The sequence below is a fragment of the Cervus elaphus genome, chromosome 9 (assembly GCF_910594005.1).
Source record: "Cervus elaphus chromosome 9, mCerEla1.1, whole genome shotgun sequence".
Lineage (NCBI taxonomy): Eukaryota > Metazoa > Chordata > Mammalia > Artiodactyla > Cervidae > Cervus > Cervus elaphus.
The window spans coordinates 39,895,719-39,922,160 of record NC_057823.1 but is presented as its reverse complement, the minus strand read 5'-3'; the positions used below and the strand labels follow the sequence as shown (position 1 = coordinate 39,922,160).

Below are 26,442 nucleotides of genomic sequence, written 5' to 3'. Positions count from 1 at the left end.
CAGCCTGGAGATGTGCATTTGGTAGGTCCACTTGGGGCCTGGGTGTCCTGCTCCGCAGGCCCGGGAGGGGAGAGGAGAGTTCACAGGATGGTGCGCCACACACTGCCTGGCATTCGAGGCTCTACCTGGCCTCACCCCCAGGGCCTGAGCTGCCACCTGGCCTCGCCTCCAGGGCCTCCCTTCAAGCGTGTAGGTTGGCATCTTGACCCTTTGCAGTTGTGCAAAGTGTTCGTTGCTCAGTCATGTCTGACTCTTTGCAACCGCATGGACTGTAGCCTGCCAGGCTCCTCTGTCCATGGAATTCTCCAGGCAAGAATACTGGAGTAGGGAGCCATTCCCTTCTCCAGGGGATCTTCCCAATGCAGGCGCATATCCTGGCCAGGGCCTTGTCTCCCTCCCTTGTCCGGCTGACAGTGTCTGATTTTCTGCAGGGAATGCCTGGCCCCTCCCCCAACTCCATCCATCTGGTCATTCAGTCCGGGTGGGCTGCCATCACATCTGGTCCCAGAGGTAGGTAGGTGGCACCAACTGGTGCCCAGATGGGCAGGTCACCCCACTGCAGAAGATGGGACTTTGGGATTTGGTGTGGGCTGCTGGGAAGAGAGAACATCTCTGCTGGACCAGTCCTGCCAGCCACAGGAGGCCAAGTGAATGGGAGGCTGTCCATGGGTCTGAAGCAGGGGCTTGGAGAATGGAGGCAACCAAGGAAGAAAAGAGATCGACTCCTGACTCAGTGGGAAGCCTGGGGTCTCAAGAAGCCGGAAGGCAGAGCTACGCCTGGATTCCTTTCTTTGCCTGAAGCCAGTTGGAGTGAGGATCCTTTCATTGCTTTGACCCAGTCCCCATCTGCTCTCTGCCTGGGTGACTTCTACTTGTCCGTCTAGGCCTGCTCAAATACCCACTCCTCCAGGAAGCCTTCCCTGACCTGAGAGCTGGCCGCACCTCTCCCGGGCTCCCACAGGCCCTGGTCCTAACTCACCTGGGTACCTCCCACACCTTGTGGTCGCCATTTATCAATCTGTCTCCCCACTCAGACTGTAGGTGCCTTGCGGGCAGGGACTGAATAGTGACATCCCCCCAACCCTTAAGCATCCCCCAGAGCCTGGCCAGGGACTGACACACAGCGAGTGTCCAGTGAGTGCCTGTTGAATGAATGTTAAGAATGATTCCCTTGACAGGGACTAGAGCCCAGAAAGGAGGGCTGAAAGAGGGGGACACACACCCAGCTTTGTCTGGAAGCTAGCTCTGCTTACTGTCCAAACAGTCAATTCTAGAACCCCCTGTGCTGGACTGTGGGGAGGTGGGCCAGGGGACAGCGGAGAAGCTGCTGCTCAGGGTCCAGAGGAGACAGAAGGGCGGGAGCCATGGCCACAGTGGTGGGGAGCATGCAGAGGGGGTGCAGACACACACGGGAACAGGGATTTGCGCTCTCCTGCCCATCTGCACCCCTGCAGCCAGAGACGCCCTCGCGAGTTACTATTTTTTAAATGTGGGCAATTTTATGATGAGGGAGCTTCACTCAGAGGCTCTGATAAGCAGGGGTGAAGTTCACATTTGCTGTTGGAGAAACACACACAGCAGCGGGTGGAGGGGTGGTGGGTGGGAGGCCACGAGGAGACAGATCTGGGGGCTACATGAAGGACTCTGAGCTTCCAGGTGGCAACTCAGAGCCATGGACCTGCCTGGAGGTGACGATGGGGTACCACGAGGCCACAGCAAGGTGGGGGTGCGTCTCGGTATTTTTCTAAAACCAACATGTAAAAACCTCGCTCTGTCCACCAGCTGCTTCCGGGGCTCATTGCCTGCTGCAGACCCCTGTGCCACCCCCTGCTTCTTGAGCCTCAGTTTCCTCATTTGGGGCAAATAGTGCTGACCGGGCCCCAGGACGAGGTGGGTCAGGAAAACCACCCCTGGGGCCTCCGGACATGCCCCAGGGCTGCTCTTCTTTCCCTTCCCAGCCCTGCGGTCTGTCCTTCAATCTTCTGTCTCCCTGGCTGTGGCTCCAAACATCACAGGACTTCCCAGACGGCAGGGACGGTCCTGAGCTCAGGCTCTTCTGCCCCGGCCTGTGGTCAGTGAATGAGGGGATGGATGACTGCAGGCCCTCTTGTCAGGGAGCATGCCGGAGGTGGCAGACCAGAGTGACAGCCCCTCGCCGAGTCCCTCGGAAGGAAGGGCTGATCCCCTAACCCTTGCTCTCACACATGTGTGAGTGGCACTGTGGTTTCTATGGTAACGTGTGTGTGAAAGTGTCACAGAGACAGCAGCCAACTTGCCAAGATCGGAGGAAAGTCACCCAGCTCCCCAGCGGGCTCCAGGGGCCTGGTCACAAGGACAGACACGGGCGTCATGGGGAGGACAGGCAGACGGGCTGAACTGCAAAGAACGAGGCAGTTGGGGCTGGGCACGATGCCACCTCAATGGCTCAGAGGACAGTCACACCATGTGGGGTGAGTGACTGGATCACTCTGCCCACCAGCTGTCACAGACCAGGCTTGAACTTCTGGCGGCTGCCCTCAGGTGCCTTCTAGCCCCTTCTTATTTCATAGACAAGGATCATGAAGCTCAAGACTTGTCTAAGGTCACATACACAGAAGGAGGGCCTGCTCTCCACACCCACTGACCCAGGCCAGGCCTAGGGAAGGAGTTACGGGCCTTTCCTGGAGCCAGACCTGGCTCCCCATCACACCACCCCTTGCTCAGTTGGTTTATGCACTGACCCTTCTCTGCTTTCTAAACCCTCCAAGCTCACTCTTCTGCAGGGCCTTTGCATAGCTCTTTCCTCTGCCTGCAACACGCTGCCTGCTGCTCTGCCACAGGGCCCTCCTCTAATCCCTCAGGTCTCGTCTTCAACTTTACTTCCTCTAGGAGGCCATCCTTGACTGCTACATTTGAGGTGGTTGTTTTTCAGTCACTCAGTCGTGTCTGACTCTTTGCAACCCCATGGACTGCAGCACACCAGACTTCCTTGTCCATCACCAACTCCCAGAATTTACTCAAACTGATGTCCATTGAGTTGGTGATGCTATCCAACTATTTCATCCTCTGCCATCCCCTTCTCCTCCTGCCCTCAATCTTTCCCAGCATCTGGTTCTTTTCCAATGAGTCGGCTCTTTGCATCAGGTGGCCAAAGTATTGGAGTTTCAGCTTCAGCATCAGTCCTTCCAATGAATATTCAGGGTTGATTTCTTTTAGGATTCACTGGTTTGATCTCCTTGCAGTCCAGGGGACTCTCAAGAGTCTTCTCCAGAACCACAACTCAAAAGCATCAATTCCTTTGGCATTCAGCCTTCCTTATGGTCCAACTCTCACATCCGAACATGACTACTGGAAAAAACAGAGCTTTGACTAGACAGACCTTTGCCGGCAAAGTGATGTTTCTGCTTTTAAAAATGCTGTCTAGGTTTGTCACAGCTTTCCTTCCAAGGAGCAAGCATCTTTTAATTTCATGTCTGTGGTAGGCCCTTTTTTATTTTTGGCTGCACCATGCAGCTTGAGGAATCTTAGTTCCCTGATCAGGGATCGAACCCACACCTCCTGTAGTGGAAGCATGGAGTATTAACCACTGGATCGCCAGTGAAGGCCCTCAGGTAGGTCCTCTAAACCAGCCCCTCGCCCCTTCCCCAGTCTACTTTCCTCAGAGCACCCACCACTATCTGAAGTAGTGCACTTATTTGCTGCTTTTTGTCTAGGTCTCCTGCCCATGAAAGGTGTTGTGACAATGGAGACCACACTTGTCTTGTTCATGGCGATAGTCCCAGGCCTGGCACACAGGTGGTGTTTGATAAACACATGCTGAATACACGAATGAACCAACTCTGTCTTCCAACTTTGGTCCAGAGCACTGCTAAGGGCCCCTAAGCCCACCAGTGAAGGGGATTCAGAAACTACCAGGTCTCTGGGGAAAGAGTGCTTGAAGGGGGGATAGACCTCCAGGGAGCCCCTCCCAGGGCCCCTTCTGGCTGCAGGGTCTTGCTTTGGACCAGAGAAATAGTTAATAAAGCTGAGGCCTAAATAAGCATTTGATTAACAAACGATAAAATAGCTATTGTGTCCCTGAATTAAGCTGTAATTGTGGCTGATAATTGGCTGGTTAGAATTTAATAAGCTGCAATTAAATAGAATGGAATCCAGGGTAATTATGTGGTCGCACAGCCCAGAGAGAACCAGGGAAGGAAGGCTTTTCCCTGCTTTGGAATCTTCTGCCGGTGCTGTGTGTGTGTGTGTGTGTGGCTGTGGGCGTGTTTCTGGCGATGGTGGTCGTGGCGGGGTGTGTGTGCGAGGCAGGCCTCCTCTTTCACCTGGCAGAGGTGGGCAGGTGGGTGCGGGCCCAGCCCCTCACCAGTGCTCGGCGGGAGATCGTCATCTGAGCCCTGTCAGGGCCTGTTGCAGCTTCAGCTGGAAGAGACATAAAAGGCTCCCTGGCGAGTGTTTCCTGCGAGGTGGGAGGCCATGGGAGGGAGGCCAGGAGGGCACTGGGGACGTGAGGGAGGCAGGCAGGAGGGGAGAGGGTCTGCCTGTCTTCCTAGTGAGAAAACTGGGGCTCAGATAGGGCAAGAACTTGCTCAAGGTCACACAGCCATCAGCGGCCGGGCTGGGCCAGATTCTCAGGTTGGATCAAGAGTAATTCCGACTGGCCAGGAGGCTGGAAGGTGCTCCCCTCTTCCTGCAGCCCCTGCCAACTCCCTAGGCACCCCACCTCCATCCGTGTCCTTCACCAGGGAAACATATGAGGTGAGTACGGAGGGTGTGACTGTGAGCACCCTTAAGACAAACTGTGCCCCCTGCTCCCCTTTCCCTCTCCTGTGGCTGGCCTGCCCATCCGAGCTCCCCAGTTGCTCAGAGGGACGCTGCCACCTCTGCCCCCAGCCCAGGAATGGCCCCCTCTAGTCCGAGGAGATGATGAACAGCATCGCCGGGGCTCCATTTATGACCCTATCAGCATTTTTACAATGTTGCTGGCAATTAATTTAATTAAAGACCCTGTCCTGGATATGGTGGGGTTTCATATCTCACTGGTTTAATGTGAGCCCCGCCTGAGCGGGGGCCATGAGGGCATCCAGGGCTCAGCTCAGGGTGCACAGGGCGGGACAGTGCACCCCCCAGACGGAGCCCAGAGATGAGACGGGGCACCACCCGGTGGTCTGCCCTAGGCTGGTGGGACACCGCCCACAACCACAGCCAGCACCAGCACACGCACGCAGGGTCTTACACACACACGCACATGTGCACACACGTTCACTCTCACACACACCTTACCCAGTCATACCATAGTAACAGTGGTGAACTTCACACGGATTTTCTTATTTAATCCTCATGACAGTTCTAGGAGCCAAACTATTTTAAAGCTCTAATTTCCAGCCGAGAAAACTGAGGCGGGGACAAGGGAAGTACATGCTGAGTGATGGATTCCCACACAGCGCCCGGCGCCCTGAACCAGGTCACACTGATTCAGCAAGTGCATTGGACACGAGCCACACAGCAGTGCCCAAGTCAGACCCCTGCCCCTGCCCTGTGGAGCATCCAGTAGCCACAGCCCCGCCCGGGAAGTCCTGCCCACTTCCCACTGCCCACTGTCCTCCGGCCTACATCCGGCCAGGTGGCTGATGCCCTCACTAGGATGGTGATCCCGTGGCCAGGCCATCCTCTGACCCCATTCTCAGCAGGGACCTGAAAACCCGTACCAGATCCAGCTCCTACTGGCAGGGGTGGTAGGTGGGCGCAAGCCCAGCTCCTCCTTCGTCCCTTGTCCGTGCAGCCGCTTGGCTGTGCTCTGCCCTCTCCCGGGGCCCCCCTTTCTCCATAGCTCCCCACCCCCACAACCTCCTGCTCTCCAATGGGACCCCTCGCTCCCCTTCACAGCTGAGCTGCATGCTGACATCTCCCCTGCCGCTGGATGCCCCCTCGACCTCACACTGGGCATGTCCCAAGCTGGGTTTGGTGGGTCCCCCGAACCTGCTCCCAGAGACTATGCCCAGTTGGCAGGGACACAGCAGGGCTGCCGGGCCTTCTTGTGCCCTCACGGTCTACCATTCTAGCTTTCCCCAACCTCTCTCCTTCCCACTCCCTCCTTTCTTGCACTTTGGGGCTACCCCCACCCCCAGCCCCTGAAACCTGTCTTTAGGTGACCATCTCCTGGCTTTGTCAACAATGCCAACACAGCAGCTATTTCTAGAAAGAAAATCTAATCCTGCCCTTTGAACCCCTGCAACAGCTCCCAGTGATCACGGGTAAAGGTGGGTTCCCCAAACACCCCCATATTTCCCCCACACACCCAATGTAGCAGCCTCAACTCTGGCACCAACCCACAACCTACCTCCCTTGTCACTTGCAAGCTCAGAAGTGTATCTACCAGCGAAGGGCCCAGGGCATGGGCTCTCTGAGGGCGGGAGAAAGGCCAGGCCCTACTCTGCCGTTACCTGGCTGTGTGGCACCGGTAAGTCATTGCCTTCTCTGGGCCCCAGAAGGAATGGGACGGCATCAGGGGTGGCGAACTCAGTGCTTCAGGGGCTGATGAAGCCCAGGAGAAGTGCAAAGTGAAGATGCCCATCCCAGGGGCCAGCTCAGCTCAGCCAACCACTGCCACGTGGCAGACCAGCCAGGTGGAGTTTTTTTTTTTTTTCCTTTCAAGAGAAGCTAGAAATCATTTTTATGTGAAATTTCCTGTTTTAAAATGTTGACAACTAATTTAAACATTTAGACACTGTGTGGGCCAAACAAGTTGGCAGGCCAAAGCCAGATTGGACAATGTCCAAGGTCTCCTTCGACTGTACAGAGCTAAGAACTGGGGTCACAGCAGGGTCAGGGGGAGCCCCGTCCCCTCCCCTGCTCTTCCCACCTTTGCCAGCACCCATCCTATCATCCTGTCTTCACCTTGGGACCCCTCTTCACAATGGTCTCCCGAAGAAGGTTCCCTGGGGCCTGGAGGGGTGATCTGCCCATCACCCCAGGGTCATCACAAGGGTCACCCTCAGCTGAGGCCTGAAGGCACTGTTCTCTCCCAGAGCCTGGAGGTCTGAGAACCAGCAGGAAGCTGCTTCCTGGTGGGGATAGTGGTGGGTTAGGGGCTGCCCCACCTTGCCTGCGTTTGCTCTGGGCCTCAGATCCTGAGAGGGGAACTGAGAGGAGGTTGCTGGAGATGAGACCACAGGCAGGTCAGGGGTGGGCACTCCACAGAGAAAATCTCTGCTACGATCCCCCCAAATCTAGGCTGGCAGGAACTCAGGCCCGGCTATGGCCTTAGAGCTGGGAAGAGGGTGTTAGACTGCACCCATCAAACCCCAACAAGACAGTAATGAGCCCTCACCCCATTTTAATTACCCGCTGTCCAAATAATTACCAGCTTGTTTATTTCACTTAATGGCAGCCGTACTTTTCTTCTCCTGATATTGATTTCATGTTTTCCTGGTTTGTTCATTATCTTTCCTGCCCCTTTAATGTGCTTGGAGGTCTTGCCACTTGAGGAGACGGGGCTGGAGGAAGCGGGGTGGAGGAGGGAGCGGTGCCCTGGGCCTTGCTGCGTAGCCTGAGGTGAGCTACTGCCCTCTCTGGGCCTTGAGTCCCAGAATCCCAGGCCCCTGCACACCCTCCTGTCCTTGATGTAACCAGGGCGGAACATTTGAAAATGAAAGAAAGGAGGGAGAGCACAGCAGGAGAGAAGCAAGTGTACTTCCTCCCAAGGGCGCCCTACAGGATGGGCAGAGACTCAGACAAGCCAGAGGGCAGGCGGGCTACGGAGAAGGGGAGGGGGCAGTGAGGGGTCACCAAGGGCAGAATGAAGTGGCAGCGGGTACTCCTGGAGACCAGCCTGGAGGAGGCTGCAGTGTGGAGGGCCACTGGCCGGTGGGGGTGCAGAGGGGCTGGTGGGTGGCCTCCTTACCCCCGTGTCCCCTAGATCTGATGGGGGAGGGAACAGGGGCGTCTACCTTCAAGAAACCCAGCCCCTCCCGGGCCTGACCTCCATCCTTGGCCTCTGCCTCACCTACCAGACATTGTCATGGCAACATGGGTGATGCTCTGATGTCATCCGGGCTGTGAAAGAACCACTCATTTCTCTGATTTGGCGAGGGTGGGGTGGGGGGGGGTGGACAGCAAAGAGATAGCGGCGAAGGGGGAGAGGAGGGCCAGGGCTTCTTTGGGTGAATATTTAGAGCCTCTTGAAGGGGTCATTAGCTCTTAATAAATCACTAATAATTGCATGAATATTTAAATCTTAATAAAAAAAATACAGTAGGCCCAGTGAGTTTCCCTGTGTGGGTATTTATTGCTATCAGCCTGGAATATATAAAAGTTGGTATCGGTCTGACTGAACTGCTGTTATTGCCACAGCTAAACGGGTAATTGGGAGTGAGAGACGCTATCAGCGGATATAAATTACATACAGTAAACCGAGGGCATTAACTGAGGGTTTATTATCAATTATCTCTGCACTCGTTCCCCTTAAAACGAACTTTAAGTGTATTAATGAGAAAATTTACAGGTCTTAATGAATTGAGGGAAACGAGTGGGTGCCAAGGGCCCCCACATTTCCGCCCCCATGCAGTGCTCTCTATGGGACCCCCAGTGGCCTGTTTCTGGGTGGAGGGGGGTCCTCCCCGCAAGGGAAGCCCTGGAGGGAGGGCTCTTGGGTCAGCGTGCTGGGTCACAGACACTTGCTTTCCTGCCGGGACCAGCGGGGACAGCCGGTCAGTCTCTGAGGCTGGCAATGGGGCAGTTTCACCCAGGCAGCCTTTCTTCTAACAAGACCCCTCCAGGGCCTGATCCTGGCTGTTGGATGTGGAGAATCAGATGGGGCCTGACTTCAGCGAGCCGTGGATGAGGCCGAACTTCATCTCCGCCGAAACCAGAAGACAGGCATCGCTGTCAGAGCAACACAAATGGATGTTGAGGGGCTGGGAGGCCAAGAGGGAACGCGAGTCTGGGTGGGACTGGAGGTGCTCGTGGAAGCTCGGCAGGCAGGGCATTCGTGTAGCATCTGTGTCCGCCTGCTCCGGAGCACATCCACCCCCTTTTGATACGCCAGCTCACTTCAAGGTCGGTGCGACCTCTTTCTGGGCCAGTTCACCACCCAGCAGCCTCGGCTCCCTCGGGGACTCCCTGCCAAGGCTGGGCTGCTCTCCCTGCCCATCCTCGGCCTCTCCTGCCAGGGTTTGAGTAGCAACCTGGATTTTCCACGAAGGGCAAAACCCAGGTCCCTCTCTCATGAGCTTACTCATGGGAGACAGATGCTGGCCTGATATCAGGGGCATAAGTCCAAGATTACAACCAGTAGTCAGAGAAACACTGGTGGCAAGAGAGCGCATAACCTGGGGGGGAATGCTGATCCGCGGTGTCCAAGAGGACTTCCCGGAGGTGGTGTCACTGAGCTATGTAAAATGCCTTGAAGACCCGAGGGTGTCCAAGGATGCTTGCTCCTATCAAAGCCAAGAAAACCATTTGTTTAACTCTTCTGTCCCCTTGCAGCCTAGGTCCCTTCTCTTTCCCCCTCCCTGGGGCCCCGATTCTGCTCTCCCTCCTGCTTACTCCTAACTCAGCCCTATAGTCGGGCCCCTCTGCCAAGGAACCCCTCTGAGTCAAGAGCTCCTCTTGGCCTCCACCTGGAGGGCTCAGCCCTGGCTCCGCCCTCCCTCCTGTTCCTCTTATCTGTGCTCCTCGTTCCTGGAGAACGGCAGGCTTCAACAAGGATGTCGGAGCAGAAGACTCTGAAATCCCGTGGCAGGACCTTCAGGCTTGTCTCTGCAGGATGCTGTAGACACCTCCCAGCCATCCTGTGTGGCCTCATCAATGGCCCGCTCCCTGCGCAAACAGCACTATCACAGCCCTGGCTGGGCATCTGCTGGCTCTGCCTCTTCCGTCTCTTGGTCTCCTGTCCCTTCAGATGTCACAGGCCACCATCCTCTCAACTCTCCGTCCAACACCCGGCCTTCCATCTGTTCTCCTGCCCCTCCAAGCTCAGTTCTGCCTCAGAGCCGCTGAGCCTGCTATTCCTGCTACCCCGGTGCTGGGGCTCTCACTCACCATTGTCCAGATCTCAGCTCATGGCACCTGCTTGGAGAGGCTCTCCCTGAGCTGCCCAGCCAAAATAGCATCCCTGTCATTTCCCAGTGCCCCCTGACCTCTGTCAATGGCAGCATCCTTGTCAGCCCTCTGATGGGTTCCCTATTTGACTTCTCTTTTTTGTTGTCTGTTTGCCTGGAACCAGAGGCCCTGTCACTGCATATTTCTGAGTGAAGGAATGGCTCTGTTTCTGGAGAACCTGCTCCGTGCCAGGCCCTGAGGTCTGGCATGCCATGGAGGGTCTTTGGGACACACACCATTCGGCCGGGGGCAGGCACAGAATGCAGTGTGCATGCTCTGCGGCAGGGCTGGGGTGGGGCAGGAGGGGAAAAGGCTGGGGCCTGGAGAGAACAGTAAGGAAAGGCATTCTGGGCTGGAGGAGCAACAGGAGTAAGGAGTTTGAGGCAGGACGGATCTGGTGACAGCATGGATGGGATGAGAAAGGGTGTGAATCTACACCAGGACACTGAGCTTGGAAAAGCCAGGAAGGTTCTGGAGCAGGGCTGATGGGATCAGAGACGAGGAGAGAGATGGCTCTGTTGGGGAGAGAGAGGGGAGAGAAGGGCATCACCAGGGGGCAGGGAGCTGTCTGCCTTAGAACAGGTTGCTGGAGAGCAGGAGTGGATGTGAAAAGCCTCTGGGGGGTGGGGGGCCAGGGTAAGGAGAGTCACCATCCTGGCTGGGAGGGAGGCGGGCGGGGAGCAGAGACGAGTCTGTCATTTCCTGCCTGGTTGAGTGAGTAGATGGTGATGCAGCCACGCGTACACAACTGGAGAAGCCTTGGCCTGCTACTCACACTTGGGGGTGGGGTGTGGGGGGAAGGCAAGATCGGTGCCCTTTGGAAAGGTGGGGCTCCTCCAACAAGCTGAGAGAACCACAAGCCCGCCCTGCTGCAGACACAAGTGTGTGATGATGGCCGGCTGTTGGGACCCTGGGGTGCGGGTCCATGGCTGGACCGAGCTGGCCCCGTGACTCCCCGTGAGCAGGGCCGCCCGGGGCTGGGCTGCTGGGCCTCTGTCTTCCAAATGGAACAACAGGAGGCCAGGCTGGCTTTCTGAGACTGCAGACCGCTGGTCCGCGGGCCCCTAGGTGTGTCCTGTAGGTTGAAATCAACTTTTGGAGATTAGGAATTTTCACACCAGGTATCTACTCCCATTGACGAGTTGGAAGCTGGGGCCACGCCAGGCCTCTGCATCCAGGAGCCATCACTGGCGACACTCTTCAGGCACGGCACAGCTCACCACAGCCCCTGTGGGCCCATCCACCCACTACCCTGGCTTGCTAGAACTAGGGGGTGTCCAGGTTTGGCTCAGGTCATCCCCAGCCACCGGTCTAGTTCAGTTGGGACACGGCTACCCACTCACACACCCCTCACCCAGCAAAGCCCGGTGGCCTGAGGGACCCCAGTGTGTCTCCAGGACATAATAAGGCCTGAGGGCTTTGATCTCCCTGCTGAGACACTGCCTTCAGCTTGGACCTGCATTTAGTTACAGCTTTTATTTAAAAGGTGCTTTTACTCCCCCAAACACTGCCGCATTGACTTCACTCTCCAGCCTTCCACCTTGTTTCCACGCCTCCGGGCCCCCCTCCCTCCCCGCTGTCTCCTGCCTCTGTAAATAATCCTCTCTCTGTGCCTATAATTAGCCCCAAGTAGAATAATTCATAACAAACTTTATTTCTTGTGGCATCTTTCTTGCTAACGTGTCACTGAGTACCTCGCAGGATCAGCAGGGGGGAAACCAGACTCAGGAAACAGCTGAGCGCCAGCTCTGAGCTCCCCGCCCGGCCGTCCACACCCACGGGAGCCGGGTCTGCAGGAAAGACCTGGCTCATTCTCTGCCAACCTAAGCAGGCAGGTGGGTGCTGGGGCGCGGCCAGGGTGGATCCAGAACATGGATGACCAATCCGGACACTCTCCCCTGGGTGATCCTAATTGTAACAGTAATCATAGTAATAGCAACTCACAGTTCTATGGTGTTTACTATGCCGCCGGCTCTGCTTTTAAAGAGTAGTGTTGTCTTTTTATTTTGACACGCAAAGTAAAATGCACTCCCTTTAAATCTACAGTCTGGTGACTTCTGACAAATGTATCCAACACCACGATCAAGAAAGAGAACAGTGTCGTCCCCCAATCATCCCCCGAGCCCCTTTGCTATCAATCTCTCTACCAACCTCAGTAACCACTGATCTGCTTTCTGTCGCAATAGTTCTGCCTTTTCTAGAATCTCATAGAAATGAAATTATACAGTATGTAGGCTTTTGTGTCTGGTTTCTTTCCCTTAGCACAATGCCTTTGAGGCTCATCGACATTGTTATCTGAATTGGGGATTGGTTCCTTTTGATTGCTGAGCAGTATTCCATTGTATGAATGGACTGTGGCTTGTTTATCCATTCACCAGAGCTGTTTCTAGATTTCGGGGATGACAAAGCTGCCTTTGGCGGACACGTCTTCACTTCTCACGGGAGTGGGATTACAAAGGCAAATGGAAAGTGTGTGTTTAACTTGATAAGAAATTCTTTTTGTTACATATATTCTACTTGTTTATATATAACGTCTCAATTTCCTCAACAACTTTTTGAGTTAGGTATTATCATTATCCCCATTTCACAGGTGAAAAATTGAAGCTCAAAGAGGTGAAGTAACTTGCCAAGGGTACGCTTTCCATTTGCCTTTGCAATCCCACTCCCAAGAGAAGTGAAGCTGTGTCCATCAAAGGCAGCTTTGTCATTCCCGAAATCTAGAAACAGCTCTGGTGAATGGATAAACAAGTTGCAGTCCGTCTATACCATGGAATACTGCTCAGCAATAGAAGGGAACCAATCACCGATTCAGATGACAATGTTGATGGCAGAACTAGAAGTCTGGCTCTAGAGTCTGCCCTAAGGCGCTGGCTATACTGCCGCTCAGAGCTTTCCTGGGCTCAGCCCTGGGCAAGGTCCAGGATGGTGGACAAAGCTCTGACCTGGGAGCTGAAAGCCAGAATCTGAGTCCCAGCTCCCTCTCTGGCTAGTAGAGTGCCCACACAAGTCCATCTGACTCGGGCTGATCCGTGTCTACAAGTGGCACCCACAGTTGCCTGCATCACTGAGAGCACTGTGGTTCGAAGAAAATAAACTGGAGCAGACATTTGGCGCCCCCTACAGCTCCAGCTCTGTGATGATGACCATGCTGTCCTGACCCCAGCATATTCCAAGTTTAGCAGAAGGGATAAGAATGGTTCCTTAAACACCCACTGCCTGCCATGACTTCAACACGTGACCAAGTCACACTGCATCCATTCAATGCCTAGTCATTCATCTTCCTCTGCTATAGACTGAAAGTGATCCTTCAAAATTTATTTGTTGAAATCCTAATCCCCAGTGTGATGATATTAGTAGGTGGGCCTTTTGAGGTGATTAGGTCATGAGGATGGAGGCCTCACGAATGGGATTAGTGCCCTTATAAAGGAGGTCTCGGAGTATTCCCTAGCCCCTTCCACCATGTGAGGACACAGAAGGAAGATGCTGTCTGTGAACCGCGAAACAGGCTCTTGTGCTGTGCTTAGTCACTCAGTCCTGTCTGACTCTTTGCAACCCCATGGACTATAGCTTGCCAGGCTCCTCCATCCATGGGGATTCCCTGGGCAAGAATACTGGAGTGGGTCGCTATGCCTTCCTCCAGGGAATCTTCCCAACCCAGGGTTCGAACCCAGGTCTCCTGCATTGCAGGTGGATTGTTTACCATCTGAGCCACCAGGGAAGTCCAAGAATACTGGAGTGGGTAGCCTATCCCTTCTCCAGGGGGTCTTCCTGACCCAGGAATCAAACTGGGGTCTCCTGCACTGCAGGCGGATTCTTTACCAGCGGAGCCGCCAGGGAAGCTACCAGGCACCAAATCTCCCAGTGCCTTGATCTTGGACGGCCCGGCCTCCAGAACTGTGAGAAATAAACTTCTGTTGACAAGCCACCCATGGCATGGTGTTTTGTTACAGCAGCCCAAAGAGACTGAGATGCCCTCTGTCTGGCAGATGGAGATTTCCAGTGAGGAAACCAAAACCAGAGTGAGGAAACCAGAGGGCAGCAGCTATCTCTTCCTCAGTCCTCAAGGGCAGTGGGGGCACCCAAGAAGAGGGCAAAAATAGAGATGCAGGAAGCTCTCTCCAGTCCCACCCCCACCTGCCTTGCAAGGCTCTCAATGTGGGATCACCTGGGCAGGTCTCTCCATCATCTGGTCCCATTTGTCTCACTGAAGAATGAGATTTCTCTGAAGTTGGCTTGGATGTAATACATCCCCTGAAAGCATTAGTCACTCAGTTGTGTCTCTTTGCAACCACAAAGATGGTAACCCACTAGGCTCTTCTGTCCATGGGATTCTCCAGGCAAGAATACTGGAGTGGGCTGCCCTTTCCTTCTCCAGGGGACCTTCCTGACCCAGGGGATAGAACTGGGGTCTCCTGCATTGCAGGCAGATTCTTTACCATCTGAGGCACCAGGAAAGCCCTAGTATATTCTCAGGGTCAGTGATTTAGAAGATGATCATCAGGAAGGCCTGGGACAGGAAGCCTCCCTCTTGTTCTGCCCACTAGCTGTCTCTAGGGAGTGCTCACAGGGCTCACAGGGGACAGAGAATCTCCATTAGTCCCTCACATGAGCCCTCAGCCACCCTGAGCTCTGCTCCAGACCATCAGCATCTGGGCAGGGTGAGGATCCCTGTCAAACAGAGAAAGAGATCAGGAGATGTGGCTACCCTCCTGCCGAGCCCAACTTCTTATTAAACCAAAAGCACAGAAGGGAAAACTGCTGATGTGTTACCCCACTGAGGGAAGCTGCAAGGCTCAGTGGTGGGAATGAATAATGGCTTTGTCCCTTCCCCAGACTCACAGCCCAGCCCCTGTCACTGCATCCCCTCACACTTACCCACCCCACCCTATGCCTCTGAGTGTCTTCCCTCTCTGACACTCAGCTCTGGTCTCCTCGGTTTTAAACCAGCAAGCTCTTTACAAGCACTTCCTCTCCCTCAACAACTCTCTCACCACCGCCCCCCCCCCCACAAGGCCAGAGACACCTGAAGAAGGTTAACACTTCAAAAAGGAAGCAGTGAAGCCATCGTGGGAAAAGGAACCCAGGGTGCTGCCTGCCTCCTAGTGTCTGCTCTCTAGGGACCCCGCTGACCATCCCCCAAGTGCCACTACTCTCAGGCAAGTCTGCCTTCTTGATGCATGTCCTCTGCTTTCTTGTCACATTTGGACTGGCCCTGCCAGGGCAGTTCAGGGGCTAAGAGAGGGCTACCCGCAGATTGGGCAAGTCCAAATGTTTGCTGGGGGTGAAGACATGGAACGGCCCAGGCTGTGGCACCTGGGACAGCCCATGCTGCCCAACCAGCCAGCCCTCCCCAGCCAGCCAGCAGCTCAGCAACGCTGTTATCTCACCCCATTGAGTCAATGTGACAGCAGCCATCCATCACCCAGCTCCAGCATACGTGCCCTAGGAAGCATGTCCATTCCCCTCAGTACCTGCAGATCAGGGAATGGTGAGCAGATAGAAGGGAGAGGTAAGTACAGTGCTGGGAGGGATCAGAAGAGGTAGATGTGACTCTCCAAAGGAAGAGACAGGAGTGGTGTTGGGAAGGCAGGGGCATTTGAGAAGGTCCTTGAAGGTGGCACAGAGTATCGGTAGATGGATTAAACAGTGCAAAATCACAGAACCAGAAAAAATAGCATGCTCAATAACTGGACACCTATGACCTGCCCTTCCAGCCTCCATCTTCCCCATTTCCCCAGTAGCAGCTCCATTTCTTTGAGGATCTCCTGCTGACCCATATTCAGTCATGTAGTTTTGGAGGAAATGACCCCCCCTTCCCAGCTCTGGAAGTAGGCTTTGATTGGCTTAAACTAATCATCTTTCCTTCCCTGGCTGGGAAATGATTTGGGAGAGGCACGGGAGCTGGTCAAGGAAGCTTTTTCCTAAACGGTGTGGGGCAAGGGTGCAGGGGCTGGGCTGCTGCGGTCATTCTGTCCCAGACAGGGACAGTATGGAGTTGTTGGGGGCTGCCCTGAGGAGGCCAAGGATGTTGCCAACACCAGAGAAGGCAGAGCCCAGAAACAGAGAGAGTAGTTTCAGAGTGACATTGCTTCAGTCAATGGACCAAACCTTGCCCGAGGTCAGCCATACTTCTGGGCTTTCCAGTTACAAGAGTCAATAACATCCACCGACTGTTTAAGTCTTGAGTTGAGTTTTCTGTCATATTATAATCAAAAGATTCTTAACTGAGACTCCAGTTTGGTTGGAGTAGAGGGAGCATAAAAAGAGAGTAAATGATAGAACTGGCAAAAGGGCAGGCACATTTTATCAATGGATTGAATGACAGGTTTATTTCCATAGGCACTGGGGACTCATGGGGCCTGAGTGGGTCACACTGGGTTCCCAGATCATAAAGTACCCTCTGAATTGGCCTCACAAATCCCTATTTCCTACCTCTCCAGCCCCCTTCCACCAGAGTTAAGCTGCAGAATCAGGTTTGTAAGAAGCATAATCTGTTCATCCTCCACAGCCACCTTTCCTGGAACAAGCTCTGGGGACATCAGTGGAAGCCTATGGTGTGGGGAGTCCTCACCTGGGAGAATGGAGGCTCCACAGGGAAAATGTTCGCTTCATCCCCTAATGTGTTGCCAGCATCTAAAACTGGCACACAGTAGGTAGGTGCCCAATGAATCTTGGCAAATGGATCAATGATTTCTCTGGAGATGGTGGCAGAGGAAGGTAGCAGAGGTCGGAGAGGCAGGCCCGGAAAGCCAGCCAAGAACCCGCATGGGACTGTCCACGGTGCTGAAATCCTTGCTGCACCCAGAACCGCTATCCGTGGTGCTAAAACAGAGCTCACAGCTAGCTTACTCGGTCCATCCATAGTGACTTGGAAAGGGCTCAAAGCATCTTAGGAACCACAGTGAGGAAGCAGACTCCATAACCTTGCCTCCCCTGCTAATCCTAGTCCCCCAAGACCTTCTGCACAAGATAGATAACCTGGCACAGGCCCAAGAAGGCCTGTTCCCTGATGGTGACCCTGTCCCCAGTGCAGATATCAGTCCATCCTAATGTGCCCAAGCTCTCCAGGGTTGCGGGTCCCTGAAGGGTTTGAACATCAGCCTCTGTCCAGCCAGCCTCTGCTGGGGACCCAGGGAGAGGCAGCCAGGCAGAGACGGACTCTGGGCAGGCAGCCGGGGAGAGAAGCTGCAATGCCAATAGCATTAACTGGAAGGTCTGGCAGGAGATTCTAGTCCTCACCGGCTCATGGGCAGTGCCAGGCAAGGCGCCTGTGCTAGGAGACAGTACACAGAGGAGGACGGCGGGCACTCTGTGATGACAGGTGAGACGGCAAGGACAAGCTAGAGACACAGGTCAGCATGAGAATGGAATTCTGGGAGCAGGGCTAAGAGACTCGTGGGTGGAGTTTATGAGCGTGTGGGACAGCAGTGGGGGTGATGGGCTGGGGAGGAAATAAAGGGAGCTTCAGAAGAGAGGTGGACTGGTGAGAGAGGAGCAAGCTAGTCCTAAATGCAGACTCTCCCCTCCCTCTCTCTCTCACACACAGGGACTGTATTGTTAGATCTGGCCCAGGCATTTGGCTCTGCTGGGGACCTTCTCTCTGACATCATCCCCACAGTGTGGAGACCTCCTAACATTCTAATTTTGCCCAAGAACTACACTGATTCTGCTATCCATGAACCTATCTAAACCCTTCTGGAAGCAATTTGTATTTCCAGCCTGTATCACCTCTAGGGAAAATGATTTTCAAAGTTTATTCCCTGCTGAGTGCAGCAGGATTTCCTGTTATCGGTTTTAAACTTCCCTCTCTTGCGTTTTGGGGGGGGGGGTGAGGAGTGGAGAGGGGTTCATTCTGTCAGGCTGGGATTTAGTGAAGGAGCTGTATTCCCTCCTCTATGCCCTTTCTGATTTTATAGATTTCTACCATATTCCCTCTTAGCCTCTCTTTGTACACTGAAGGTGTCCCGGGTGGGCTAGAATGATTTTATATGGCAGTTTCCTTCTCATCACAACTCTCTCAATAACAACCACTCACAGTTGCACTGAACTCACAGTTACCTACACATCATCAAGTAGGTGAGATCTCAGTCTCTCCCACTCTGTGAAGGAGACCCCCAGGGATCATTACCTGCATTTCACAGATGTACAAATTGAGGGTCAAGAAAGAGAAATAAATTTCCCAGGCTATGTGAGTCTGTAATAAAACCCAGGGTCCCCTCAGTCTTGGGCTGGTGCTCCCCTAAGGAGACAGGACCACACAGAATGCTGGATGCATATATACCTCACTCATGTGTTGGGAGTAGAGAATATTTTTGGCTCACTTCAAATTCCCTTCCCAACCATATCCAGGCTTCTATTGCCCTTCTGGATCCCTCTTTAGGAAAGAAGCTTCAAATACCCTCCACTAGACACCATCCACATCCTTTTCCCCAAACAAACTTGCTGGCCATTCTCTGCCCAGCCTGTTGCCTGTCAAGATAAGAGTTTCCTAAAGCTTATCCCTCATCAGCCTGGCATGTTACTTCTACCCAGGAGAGTTTAGATTTAACTGCAAACTTGGTGATTTCACTGTACACATTCTCTTCCAGATCTTTTATTTAAATGTTAAAAAAAAAAGATTAGCTCCAATTCTTGGCCGAGCGCACGTTACACTTTTCTATCCAGAAGACTGTTTTTTCTTTCAGACCTTTTGTTTCCATTCTTTGTCAGCTTTTTATCAATGATAAAGATGGTTGCTTCAAATTCCAGATGAATCTTGGTTTTTAGACACACTTATATGTGGAACTCACACTCCAGAACACTTAGGATACATGCAACTGGAGAATACATGCACACATACACACACACACACACACCGTTTATCATGGCACCTATTTATACTGATGCTGGTGCCTCTACACCCAGGCTCAGGCTCAGAAGTATCTACCCTGCCCCCACATACTTCCCTCCACACTCACTCGCACACCTGCACATTGAGGAGGAACTTGGCGCTGCTCTTTGAGAAACCCAGTGATTTCATATGTTTGACAGGAGGGAAGGGGATGGAGCCAGGCAGGGAAATGCCAGCACATAAGAGAAATGGATCAGAGGCCCCGGAGCATCTGGAAATGTTGGGAGGGGATCAGGGAATTTCCTGAAATTTGGACTGGGGTGCTTAGAGAATCCTGGATGAAGACCTCTTTCAGCCACGGGCAGGGTGCCCAGCTGCCTCCACCTGGGAGCGGTCTTCTGAATCTCACACACTGAGCATGCAGTGGACCAGGCAGGCAGCCGCCGTTCACACTGAGAAGAGCAGGCAGCCCCTGAATTGGCCTTGTGGAGCAGGCCTCCATACTTTCCAAGCATGCATGAAGGCACCTCTTCACCCATGGGCATACACTTGTTCAGTCACATCAATGCTGATGTCCAGGTGTGCAGACCAACCTTGGCCACAGGCACCATTCCCAGGCTCACATGAGGCACAGAACATCTGTCACTCCAGCCAAGCCACCCTGAGATCACCTCTCTCCCAGGTCACAGTACCTGCAGAGTGCAAGGGTGGCCCACAGTACCAGGCGGGGACTTGGAACTCCTTCATGTTTTCATGAGAAGTGGCTGCCACCTGAAATCCCCAACAGGTGATAATTCCCAGCCTAGAGAGTCGTGTGAGCACCAACCAGGGCCCAGAGCACCTCCATCGACCTCTCATACTGCACTGCCTTGGAACTGTCGCCTGTCGCAGGGCGGGCCCAGCCTGCCAGCCACTCTGGCCCCACTACAGGAAGGGAACACACCGAGGCGGTCCCCGCTGGAGACCTCACAGCGCCCGCGTGTCTCCTCAGAGAACTGGGAGGGACACTGGCAAACTGAATTGTAATTAGGGAACCATCTCCCAGCACCTGGGGAGACCTTCTCCTGCAGAGGGGAGGGTGGGGGAGCTCAGACTCCTGCAGGGGTGTAGGCAGAGGGCAAGAGGGTGGGAGGCACTCACATGCTGGGATAGATATGTCTCTAAGTGGGCAGAGCCCTGCTCCCCTCTGCCTCTGCGCTGCTGCTTGGGAGTTCTGAAGTCAGATCCCTCTTGCTCTCTTTTTCGTCCTCTCCTGGCATTTTTCTTCCCCCCTGGGTCCTCTGAGGAGAAGGCTCCGTAGAAAGATCTTTAAATGAATGGCCCCTCCTGGGCTCTGGGGAATATATTAGAGTTCTGAAGAGATGGCCAAAATGGGGGAAGTAATCCAGGGAAGACAGGGAGACATATTGGGCAGGACGGCCTGCTAATGCCAGCCATGCATCTCAGCAGGGCTGGGGAGCTGTGGGTCACTTCTCATAGGCAGTCAGGACAGGGCCTGAGAGAAGGAGGGAGTGGGGAGGACCCATTATCTCAGCTCCTTCTTTGTTCTCCTCCGCACATCCAACAACGTGCAATTATTTCATTTCTTCATTTGTTCACTGGCTCGTGGCCCATCTCCTCCACCAGAACATCGGCTCTGGGAGGGTGTGGGTACGGCTCCGCCCTACTTCCCGGCATCCCCGGGGTCTGGATGAGACCTGCCCCCACCCCCCAGTGGAGGTGATGCTCAACAATCATTCACTGAAGACATGAGTTGAGAAATGAACAAATGAGTGGGTGAGTGAATGAATCAATGAGCAAATTCACCCAGGGCAGATTTGCACTCAGCCTGCACCTGAACCTATCTGGAGACAAAGTCAGGCTCCTGAGGCTGCCCAGAGTAAGCCCCACTCAAGTCCGTGGGAATAACCTGAAAACTCTCTCAAGTTGGGCTGCTTCCTACTCAGCTGTCCCTGCTGCTCCCTGGGCCTTAACCAACTACCATGTCCTCCAGGCAGACCCCTTGTGCCATCCCGTGCTTGGCACCAGGCAGAGAAGAGAAGATCTAAAGAAGCATGAGTCTCCGCAGAGGCCAGCCTCGTGCAGACCCCTGATGCTCCTCTCACCCCTCCTCTGTCCAGGCAGTGACAAGCCCTGCCCATCCACCTTCATTGTGACTGGAACTCTCTGCCAAGTCTGGGGTGCAGGCCTCGTCAGCCCTCATCTGGACCATCTTGGTACTGGGCTTTGCTCCCTCACCCACTGATCTGCCACTGGGCCACCATGAGCCTTCTAAAGCCTGATCATGTAGTTTCCTGGATTTAAAGTCTCCAGCAGCTTCCCCACTATCTCTGGGATGGCTGGAGGAGACTCCTTAGTGTGCCATGGGGGGCCTCGCATAATGTGGACTCAACTCCTCTTCATAGCCTCAACTTCTGCCACTATCACCATGGCAACAGGAAGGACAGCAGCTAACAGGTCCAAGCTCTCATCACACACTCTGCCCTGAGCCGCACGCGTGGCTTATTTGACCCTCTCACGATAGCATCATATAGGATAGGCGATTGCTGTCCCCATTGTACAGATGAGAAAGTGAGGTGTAACGAAAGCAGTCAAGTGACTTGCTCCAGGTAGAACCGCAATGTTACAACAAGAATTATTATTAGAGCTAAACCGTTTGGAGCCTGAACTCTATTCCTGGCGCTGTTCCAAGCATTCCACAACTGCTACTCCACACAGTTTTCAGACCAGCCCTCTGAAATCAGACTGCCAGCCAAACACTTGACTTGTCCATGCCTCGGTTTCCATGGCTGTAGAATGGGGAGCATCATGACAGCACCTCCTCAGAGGTCTGTTGTGAAGCTTCGATGAGACAATGTGTAAAGATGTTTAGCACAAAACAGGCTGGTTTCTGAGCAGCGCTGTGCCACAGCACGCTTTGGGAAGATGCAGGCACAGCAGTGGGGCTGGGCCAGGTGAGGGCAGGATAGGGGAAGACCTCTTCCAGGAGGCGGCAGTCAGACTCTGGGGGGTCTTGGGGGTTGGAGGAGGAGAAGGTGCAAGATTGCAGGGCTGTGGGGAGGGCTGGCTCTGGGCAGCACCGGAGTCCAAGATGGTACCCAAGGCACTGATCTCACGTGGCTGGAGGATATTTTAGGGGGACAGGCCCATGTGCCAGCCCTGGCCCATCACTGGCATGGCTTCCCGGAAGTGGAAAGAGGGGCTGACCCTAGGTTCACCCTCCAGGGGACGCAGCCCCCAGGACACTCTTGAGCACTCCTGGGCTTTGATGCAAGGACCCCTGCTGTGTCTCAGTAGAAGGTGATGGACAACACCCTGGCATTGGAGACCCGGCCCCAGGGATGGGGAGAAGGGACCCGGGGGGACTCCATACCAGCTGACTGGAGTTGCCAGCTGCAGTCCCATAAATCGCACCCTGGCCCAGGCTGGCAGTCCATTAACATGAAAGATTTTATCGCATTTTACAACCTCCCTGTCTTGTACGGCGACAGCAGGTAATTAAAACAATAATTGTTTTCTGATGTTGCTTCTGCTGAACGATAAAAGCTTCCAGTTATTTTCCTTTCACTGGGGTGGGTGGGGGAGGGGTCTGATGATCTGGGGGTATGGGGGTGGGGTGCAGGGCCACAGAAGTTCGGGAGGTGCACAAGGGGGACGAAGGGTCCCCTGTGTGGCCCCCCCGGAGTGAAGCCTGCAGGAGCCTGATTTCCACTTGGCCAGGCTCTGAGCAGGTCCTGTCACACACACATGCCAGTGAACATGTCCCTGGTTCACGCCCAGACCTCAGCTGCCCCGGGAGCTGCTCTGGAGAGGGCCACCCTGCCTGGAAGGCTCTGGGAGGGAAGGAGAGCATCCCTAGTCAAGAAGACGGGCAGAAGCTGGGTCCCTGGAGGAGCTGGTCTGTCCACAGCCCTAGGGAACCCTCAGTGGCTCCCATTCACTTGGAGAGGGGCCACGGACAGGCTCTCAAGAGTGGGCATGATGAGGGAGTTGGGGGTCAGAGGCTTGTGGGTACCGGCCCTAGTGCTGATGACCCTGTACCTCCCAGGTGCCAGGAAGCCTGGCCCAGCAGAGGTGACTTGACTGAGAGGGCTGGTGTCCTGAAGTCCCATAGAGAGCTTGACTCAAGGATAGCAGGATGCACAGTACAGTGAGGGGTCTTCTGTGCCCCCTGAACTATCATCTATCCTCCCCTTTCTCATCCCTCCATCCGTCCACCCATGCATTTACCCACCCCTTCATTCGTCCACCCATCTGTCCTCTCTCCTGCCTGTCTGTCTATCCATCTGACACATACTGACCTTCTACTTAGTGCCAGCATTACTCCAGGCTCAGGGCACACAGTGAGCAGTGGGTGGGCCACAGCCCCTGGAGAATCTTATGTCCTAACATAAGGGTGGACGTAGAAAAGAAGAACACACGTCAGTAAAGAGGGTCTTCCAATGCGCCCAAGTGCCGCAAAAAGCTAAGTCGGTGACAGGCTGCTACTTGAGGTTAAGGGGCCTGGTTTCCACCTCCTGGTCCTGAGACTTGCCCCCTCCTTACCACCTCCAGCCTCATGCCCAGGAAACCCAAGGTGGGTACGGGTGGGTGTGGGACAGTGACTGGTGTGATCTCTGCTTGTACCTATGAATGACGTCACACCTGGGGGCTCCCCCAGCCTCCCCCCACCAACAGCCCCCTAGGCCTGCAGTCAACACCCTAATGCTTTAAAACAAATACTTCTTAATCACTAAAAATTGAAATGATTTCATGTGAAAATGTTAATGTATTCGGAATCACAGCCACGCACTGCGTCTGACAAATTAGCACCCAGCCCGCCGCATTGTTTGTAGCTACATTTATCCCCGTGACGAGACACACACACAAAACGGAGCACGGGGCGGCAAGGGCAGCTCCCCACGGGGGCGTGTGTGGAGGAAGAAGGCAGGGGTGGGGGGAGATCGGGCACAGGAGGGCAGCGAGAGGCCTGGCCCTTCCCTGACAGCCCGCCTGACCCACTGCAGGGCCGAGTGCCCCCCAGTTGTCCCCACCCCCCTGACTTGCCCTTTGATGCCAGTCCTGGGCCTTGTAACCCACACCAGGCAGGGTTGGCTGGCCTGGCGGCAGCCTCATGAACATAAACATGAATTCAGGCTACTGGCAAAGCTGGGCACCAGGAGAGGAGAAAAACAATTTTTGCAAGAATTTAATGATTTCAAAAATAAGCATAAGTATGTGGAAAACTGGAACCCTGATGCACTGCTGGTAGAAACACAAAATGGTGCAGTTGCTGAGGAAAACAGTCTGGTGATTCCTCAAGAAATTAGACCTAGAATTACCATATGACCCAGCAAATTCCACTCCTGGGTATATACCCAAGAGAACTAAAAACGGGTGTTTAAACAAATACTCACACACAAATGTTCAGAGCAGCATTATTCATAATAGCCCCAACACTAGAAACAACCCAAATGTCCATCAGCCGATGATAAAGGATAAACGAAATGCCATCTATCCATACAATGGAACATTAATTAGTCATAAAAAGAAATGAAGCACTGCTACATGCTACAACCTGCATGAACCTCAAAATCATGCTAAGTCAGAGAAGCCAGATAGCAAAAGATACACATCGTATGATTCCATTCTCATGAAATACACAGAATAGACAAATCTGTAGTGACAGAAAGCAAGCTGGGGTTCGCTAGGGGCTGGGGAGAGGGGGGAATGGGGGAGTGACAGCTAATGGAGTCTCCCCTGGGGCTGATAAAAATGTTTTGGAATTAGATACAAGTGACGGTGGCATAACATTGTGAACGTACTAAATTGTGAACGTACTAAACTGCAGGCCTTGAGACAGCAAGGTGGTGCTGAAGGGGCCTGTCCTACTTTCTCCCCACATCCTCCCTCCTCCCCACCGTCACCCAGCTCCTGCTCTCCATTCTAAGGCCTTCGGTCCAGCACCAATGCAGCTCAGGCCCAGGTCATCCTCCGTATTTCCCAAATGAGGCAGAGGGTGGGCCCCTCTGAACTAAGAGCAGCCTGGGACTCAGGTCTCCTGACTCCCAGTCCAGGGTGCTGTGCACCCAGCCCAGGCCTGGGCTCTCTTGATTTGCCTTCAGAGGGACTTTAATCACTCAGCTCCTCTGACTGCACCTTTCAGGAAGCTGAGGGGGCACATGGCATAAATGAGCACAGAGACAAGTCACACTTCCTCTCCACCCAGCTCACACTTCCCTGTGCCCGGATCACAGTGCACCTCCACAAATCATGCTCTTCCCAGCCTTGGGGCATTGCCCACATGGCTGGCTCTTTCTTGTCATTAGGGTCTCAGCTCACAGATCACCTCCTTGGAGAGGCCTGACCATCCAGGCTAATATGCCAGACAACATGCCTGCAGCTAGCTCACCCAGGGTCACAGGTCACATGGCCCTCCCTGCCTGCCTTCCAAATCCTGGAAAGCATTCCTCATGATCTGAGTCTGTCTACTTTTTATGAGAGTGGTGATGGCACTGGCCTTGCTCAGTGAGTATCCGTAGGTCCGCAGTAGGTCCTCATCAATGATTACTTAATGACTGATGTGTTCGCATCTTCACTCAGCCCTGTCCCCCAGTCCATCCTCTTGGCTTCCCTCAAAAGCTCCCTGGGGCCCTGGGCCTTCTGCCCAACCCCCGGCACAGATCTGTGCTCAGAGGGCGTGGGGCTGGGACCTGGCCTGAGGGGGCCTCGTGTGACTCAGGCAGTTACTTCCCCTCTGAGGCTGCCTGCAGAGAGCTGTGTGCAAGAACTTTGCAAGCGTTGAGCAGCCTCAACCATCCAGCCTCTGCTCTCTGTAACCAGGCTCCTGCTCCGAAGCCCTCGAGGATCCCTTTCTGGCTTCTAATGTCCTTCTCTTGAAGCTCTTCAGATTCCAAGTGGCTGTTACTCCCTGCCCACTGGTCTCATCCCTTTCTCTAAGACTGGTTCATGCTTCTGGGCACAGGAACTCAGGCACCAATTTCTGGTGCCACTCGCTCATGAGCATGCGCACACACGCCTTCCAGGCCTCGTCTGCAGGGGCCTTCCCTGCAGCCCTCCTCGCAGCTGCCACCCTGTCCTCAAAACTCCTCCCCGGACCCCTGGGCTCTCTCTGTGGCCTCCTTCTGGCTCCCTCAGAGTCACTCTCCCAATCCTCTATTTCCATCTCAGCTGCAGCCATTCCCCAGTCACCCCTACAACAGAACTCGAGCTCACGGTGACCAGCTCCTTCTGAACGGGCCTTGCATCTCCACTTCCTGCCCTCCATGCCCCTCAAAGCGCCCATCCCCGGTTTCCCATAAGCTTTTAGACTCTTCCATCTGACTAGCTGCTGCCACCTCCACTGAACTGAAATCTAAGGCCCCAAACGCAGGCTCTAGAGCCGGAAGGGAGGGGAGGAAGGCTTCCACATAACTTCTTGGTGTTGTGTTGGGGTAAGAATGCAGCCTCAGGGTGGCTGGGGGCAGGGGTGCAAAAGACAGAGGTCAAAAGACGGTGCAAAAGACACCGGTCAAGGAGGTAGCCAGGTCCCAGCC

At 54.2% G+C, this 26,442-nt stretch overlaps 1 protein-coding gene across 3 annotated transcripts in view; it reads right to left on the bottom strand.

The window, feature by feature from the left end:
• The window catches only part of UNC5A (unc-5 netrin receptor A), a 64,645-nt gene that overhangs the window by 23,474 nt on the left and 14,729 nt on the right, over window positions 1-26,442 (bottom strand). The window contains exon 2 of one of the 3 annotated variants that reach the window (XM_043912347.1): window positions 23,209-23,292. The exons of the other annotated variants lie outside the window; for them this stretch is intronic. The gene's annotated coding sequence lies outside the window, so the exon portion shown is untranslated. The remainder of the gene's footprint in view (window positions 1-23,208; window positions 23,293-26,442) is intronic. 3 annotated transcript variants of the gene reach the window in all.